We start from the raw sequence: 5,868 nt of genomic DNA, 5'->3' as shown, positions 1-5,868 counted from the left end.
ATGGCTATAATTGTGTAATTATGCTATGGCCATGCTGGCTGGTACATTCTGCAGACTGCAGCCCAAAATGTAATTTTTCCTCAGTACGTATATCTAGCATATAAACAAGAGTTCATGGAGGGTCATCTTCCTTTTGATGCCACCAGTGCATAGTCTCACCATGATATAAGGATAACCACAGTACATGGTTGCCTAGCAATATTTTATGAAAGAAAATGGGCATGCTTGCTTTACATTAAACAAACAATGTATTTACAGCATGGGTGTAAGCAAACACTCTGAATGAGCTCTATTTTTCAGCAACCAAAGGCCTCCCTATGTCAAATGATTTTTAAACTGTAATTTTGACTCCTTATGGCCTAGACAACATGCTATCACATATGCCTCTTATCATCCTACTACAGCATTTCACTAAAATTGTTTAATGTGCCTAAACAAAATCCTACTGGGAATGCAACCTGAATAGAAATAAATGCCACCAGCTTCCCCATCATCATCATCATCATAATTAGCATTTGTATAGTACTTTCTTACATTATCTCAGTAAGCTCTGTGACTGTCTTGTACAAAAAGGAGCTCACAAGTGAGACCAACAGAATGCTAGCCACATACTGGATCATGTGTGTATGCTTACTCAGAAAGAACCATAGATAGAATTCTAGATAGACTCATAGAATCATAAAGTTGGAAGAGACAACAAGGACAATCCATTCCACTGAGTTCAACTCTCATGTAAACGGCAGCCAGCCAAATTGCAGCCTAAGTGATTTCACTACACTTATTATTATTATTATTATTATTATTATTATTATTATTAACCTTTATTTATGAAGCGCTGTAAATTTACACAGTGCTGTACATACAGTCTTTTTAATTAGATGGTTCCCTGCCCTCGGGCTTACAATCTAAAAAGACATGACACAAAAGGAGAAGAGAGTGGTGGAGGGAAAGCATAAGAGGTCCAGCAGTTTCTCTCTACCTCCGAGACCTGGACCAAGGCAGATGGACTGGAGGGAGGGCCTGGCTTCATAATGGATGGTTAATCTTCTTCCAGGGAAAATACATACTCTCAAGTAGGATAATACATATACAGTACATAGCAATACAGGAAATGGTTCGATAAACAGGCACCAAAAGAACATCAAATAGTAAGCGACAATTATGCAATGCCTGGGAAGGCTTCTCTGAACAGGATGGTTTTCAACTCCGTTTTGAAGCTGGTTAAAATGGGAAGGAGAGTTAGAATTGATAAGAGAATGGTGTTGTTGTTGCTGCTGTTACTGTGTGCTTTCAAGTCATTTCCAACATATGGGAGCAATAAGGCATATAAAACTTGACAAAATTCCTGCCAAAATGGGTCTAAGAATACCTAGCTTGCCCTTTTGAAAAGTAACTAGAACTGTTACTCATTGCACCAATAAAGTAACATTATTCCCACTTGTTGCTTTGCTTTTGAAATGTCACTTGGTTGTGCCAGAATGTCAATTTGCCATGCCCTCACTGTCCCCACCAACCACAAATCCAACATTGTCAGTAACCATATTGTTATTACCCAATTTTTTTTCTGTAGGAAGCCTAGATATACACACACACACCCCTACACCTCTAAGCAGCTGTCTGCATTTTTGGACTGCCCTTACGGTCATGGCTTTGACCTTTGGGAGCAGGAGGGCTGTCAAGAAAATTCATATCAACACTACTAGCTGTTCATCGCGTATCATAACTACTACTCCTTTATAAAGCAGAAGGCATTGGTCTCCACACTTCCTTCTCAAAATAATCCAGATAATATTACCACCTGCTAAAAATATGTACCAGCGCAAAAACCATTACCTATCCACATAGAGCAGGCCTTCATCCTCCGAGGCACTAGTTCTAAAGCTTCATGACAGCATTTTGGAAGAAGACAGGATGTCTCTTTGAGCATGTGGGGCAAGAGCTGGGCCTACAAGCTAGCCTGGATGTCTAAGGGAAGGGAAGTAACACAGAGAAACTGTGCAGCTGTGATTGTTGTTGTTGCTGCTGTGTGCTTTCTAAGTCATTTCCAACTTATGCCGACCCTAAGACAACCCTATCATGGGGTTTTTCTTGACAAGTTTCTTCAAAGCAGGATTGCTATTGCCATCCACTGAGAGAGTGTGACTTGCCCAAGGTCACCCAGTGGCCAAGCCAGGATCTGAACCCTGGGCTCCAGAGTCACCGTCCAATGTTCAAACCACCACACCATGCCAGTATGTTCTCATAGCTGAATTCCTGGGGAAAGGAATTTTCTGGACACTGAGTAACTTGCAGACAAGCGTAAGCAGCACAAGTGATTTATTTTCCAGTTGCAATTTACTCCCACACCAAATTTTCTGAGAAGCCAAGGAAAACACCTGTTATCAAGCCACATCCTGACCAATTAATAGAGCAAAGTGCCTCATTAGGGCCTCCCCACCCTCCTTCTGCTGTGCAGCTGCCAAGCAATTGAGGCAGACAGAAAAGGCCATAGCAAGCGCAGAGTGATTTGCTGCGGAGTAACTGCAAGCAATTCTAATACGAAAGTGCTGGGCAGGTCAAGTGATCAGCTGCTTTGCCGCAACAGGAGACACTGAAAGGCTTATGAAGGACTTTGTATGGAAAGGATAAAGGGCCATTGTTTAAGGGAACCAGGCTTTCAGCACAGAGAGAAGTTTCCCTTAAGGCAGCAGTTTCTTTGGGTATAATAATTTTCTTTTGGCCTCCTACATTCCCTTAGCCAAGACACTCCTGTGTTTATTGAAAGGGGCACCTTGCAATTCACAGTGACAGAAAAACAACAAGAGTTTGGATATGTCCTAAACTATTTAATCCAATCTTACTCCCTGTTGATTTGGACCATATCCATATGGTGACATCCAGCTTATATCAAATGCTCCCGTGCATTCATAGCTCAGGAACCCAGAGCAACTGGCATCCTGTTAGTGTCACACACAAATGTAATTCCAGCTTACGCTTCAGTATGTAATATTTTGCTCATTGTGGAGGTTGGTATTCCCTTCTTCCTGTCTCAGTGACCAATGCCACCCCCAGTCCCAGCCTCTCCAAAAGTCCTCCCCAGTGATGTTTCATTGCTGGTGGAGAATGCAGGGGACTGGAGATGACATCACCTGTTGAGATCTCTGGAGGACAGGGTGATGCCAACCTTGGCAGAGGATGTCTTTGAACTGCAGCCGGATATGGGAAAATAGCCAGATGGTGTTCCAATCCCCGCCATTCATCATCAGCCATGGAATGCCCAGGGGTTGCGGCTATCATAATAAAAAGTTGAGGCCTGGGGCTGGTGACAGGTGAGTCATGGTAGAGTTCTGCATGCCAAACTCTCACACTATGTGTGTTCCTGTAGGCTTTTGGCCACTGTCCACAATCATGCATGGCCCAGCATGGTCCAGCATAGAGTAATAGGTCTTAGGGTAACCAGACATCCTCCTTTTCCTGGACATGACCATCATTTCAACGTTCCGTCCAGGAGGAATTCTAAAAGGACCATTTTGAGCATGCATAAGAAGCATAAATGTATATTTCTATTAGTGTTTTGAGGCCCGGCACACACACCACCGATACTAGGGTTCGGGAATGCGCAGCAACCGCACGCTCTCAAACCCTAGTACGTATGGACACTAGCATCATGGCAGCCTCCCATCCATACAGGGGCCTCCATGATGCTGCAGCTGCTGCTGTACAGTGACCAGACATAGCTAGTAGGAAGTGGCATCATGGCGGTGCCCCTTCCTGTTTCCGGCGTCACAAGAAAGAAGCCGCTTCAGGTGGCTCTTTTTTTGTGGTGCATCTGTGCTGCAGCACGGGGATGCTGCAGCACAGACATGGGGCAAAGATAGGCAGCACAGAGCTGTCCATCTGTATTGCCCCTTAGCTTGGATTTTGGAATGTCCTCCAATTTTCTTGAATGTGCTACATTTTGTGGTGCCTTATCCTCATTTGTGGTTATGACATCTGGTCACCCTGAACAGGTCTGCATGCAGACCCAGAAGCATCATTGGGGGGGGGGGGGGGGGCAGGGGTGTGTGGTTCACACCAGGTGACACCCTAAAGGTGGGTGACACCATTGCTCCCCAAATTGGCTGAAATGGGTTGTTTTGATCACCTGCATCCTTTTAAAACACTGAAGAGATGGTGTGAGTGGAGTGAGGCTCAGTGGGAAGAAGTTTTTTTAAATTACATTTTGAAATTCTAAAATTTTATTTTTTTAAAAAAATATTCTTTTAATTTTTTAAAAAATTAACATTCTTTAAAAATTTTCTTTACAAACACCACATCTTACAAACTTTTCACTTTAACCATGTGAAACTATGTTCACGTAGGTGACACCCTAAAGGTGGGTGACACCACTGCTCCCCAAATTGGCTGAAATGGGTTGTTTTGATCACCTGCATCCCTTTTAAAACACTGCAATTAGAGGTACAATGGGCTCTTATTATCCACTGGGGTTTGGTTCCAGGACCCCCCCCCCCCCCCCGTGGATGGTCAGGTCCCATTAAATACAATGGCATAGTAAAATGATGCCACTTATAAAATGGCAAAGTAACATTGCTATTTGGAATGTATACTGATTATTTTCAAGCCATGGATGCTTGAATCCGTGGATAAAGAATCCGTGAATATGGAGGGCTGACTGTATAATTTTAAGTTTGCTAATTCTTCATGTCACACCTATTGCCATTACATTCACTGATATGCAGGAATTATGATTTATGAGTAACATTAAAACAAAAAACATTACTAAGGATTCTGTATAGTGTAGTATGGAAGGAGGTCAGTGGTGACGACACAGGTGAGTTACTGCACTGGGTGATGCCAACCCTAGTGATGCCAACCTTTGCGATGCCACTGTGCAGACACACACTAAACTGAACCATACACCACCTCCCAACTTACTGAACAGCCTCTGAAGCACCTTTCATGGTCATTCCCTGTTTTATGGGGAGTGGGCAGTATTGCAGGAATTTCAGGTATATCCTCATATCCCCAAGAGGATGCTGGGGTATCTCAGCACTGATGTCTTCATTTCATATCTGGCTATGGGGCAGTCCTGCCTGCTCTCCACAGAGCAGGGAATTGCCATGTGGGAGCATCCAAGGTTGTTCAGTAAGGGGGAGTTAGTTGCTGCAGGAGGAGAAAAGGAATACCAACCCATGTAGCATTCAAAAGGGACATATGCATAAAGGCAACCTATGCACTTACAGTATATGTCCTTTATATGTTGCTAGCCACTGTGTATCAAAATCCGAGCAATACAGGATAAAAATAATATCCAGATCTTCATTAAGTCTCTCAGTGCCCAGTCTTTTTTCTTTCTAAGCAAGGTCTTATGCTGGCAGAAAAGTTTGTCCAGAGACCAGACACACAGATCTTTAGAAAGTGCAGCTCCCAACCTCCTAGCACTCACACAACCACCAATTTGAAAAAGTCTGGAGAAAATTTGCACAGAAATTCACACCAAGGAGGTGTGTTCCACTATGGAACAGTGCTTGCTGTCAGGAAGTTCTTCCTAATGTTGGGGTGGAATTTCTTTTCCTCTAGTTTGAATCCATTGCTTCGGGTCCTATTCTCTGGAGCAGCAGAAAACAAGCTAGCTCCATCTTCAATATGAGATCCCTTCAAATATTTTAACAGGGCTATCATCTCACCTCTGAACTGTCTCTTCTCCAGGCTAAACATGGCCACCTCCCTAAGTCTCTCTTCATATGGCATGGTTTTTAGACCTTTCACCATTCAGTTGCCTTCCTCTGGACACGTTGCACTTTGTCCACATTGTTCTTGAATTGTCATGCCCAGAACTATACACAATATTCCAGGTGAACTTTGACCAAAGCATAATAAAATGATACT

This window comes from Sceloporus undulatus, chromosome 2 (assembly GCF_019175285.1).
Source record: "Sceloporus undulatus isolate JIND9_A2432 ecotype Alabama chromosome 2, SceUnd_v1.1, whole genome shotgun sequence".
NCBI lineage: Eukaryota > Metazoa > Chordata > Lepidosauria > Squamata > Phrynosomatidae > Sceloporus > Sceloporus undulatus.
Note: the sequence above shows the minus strand (reverse complement) of the source record.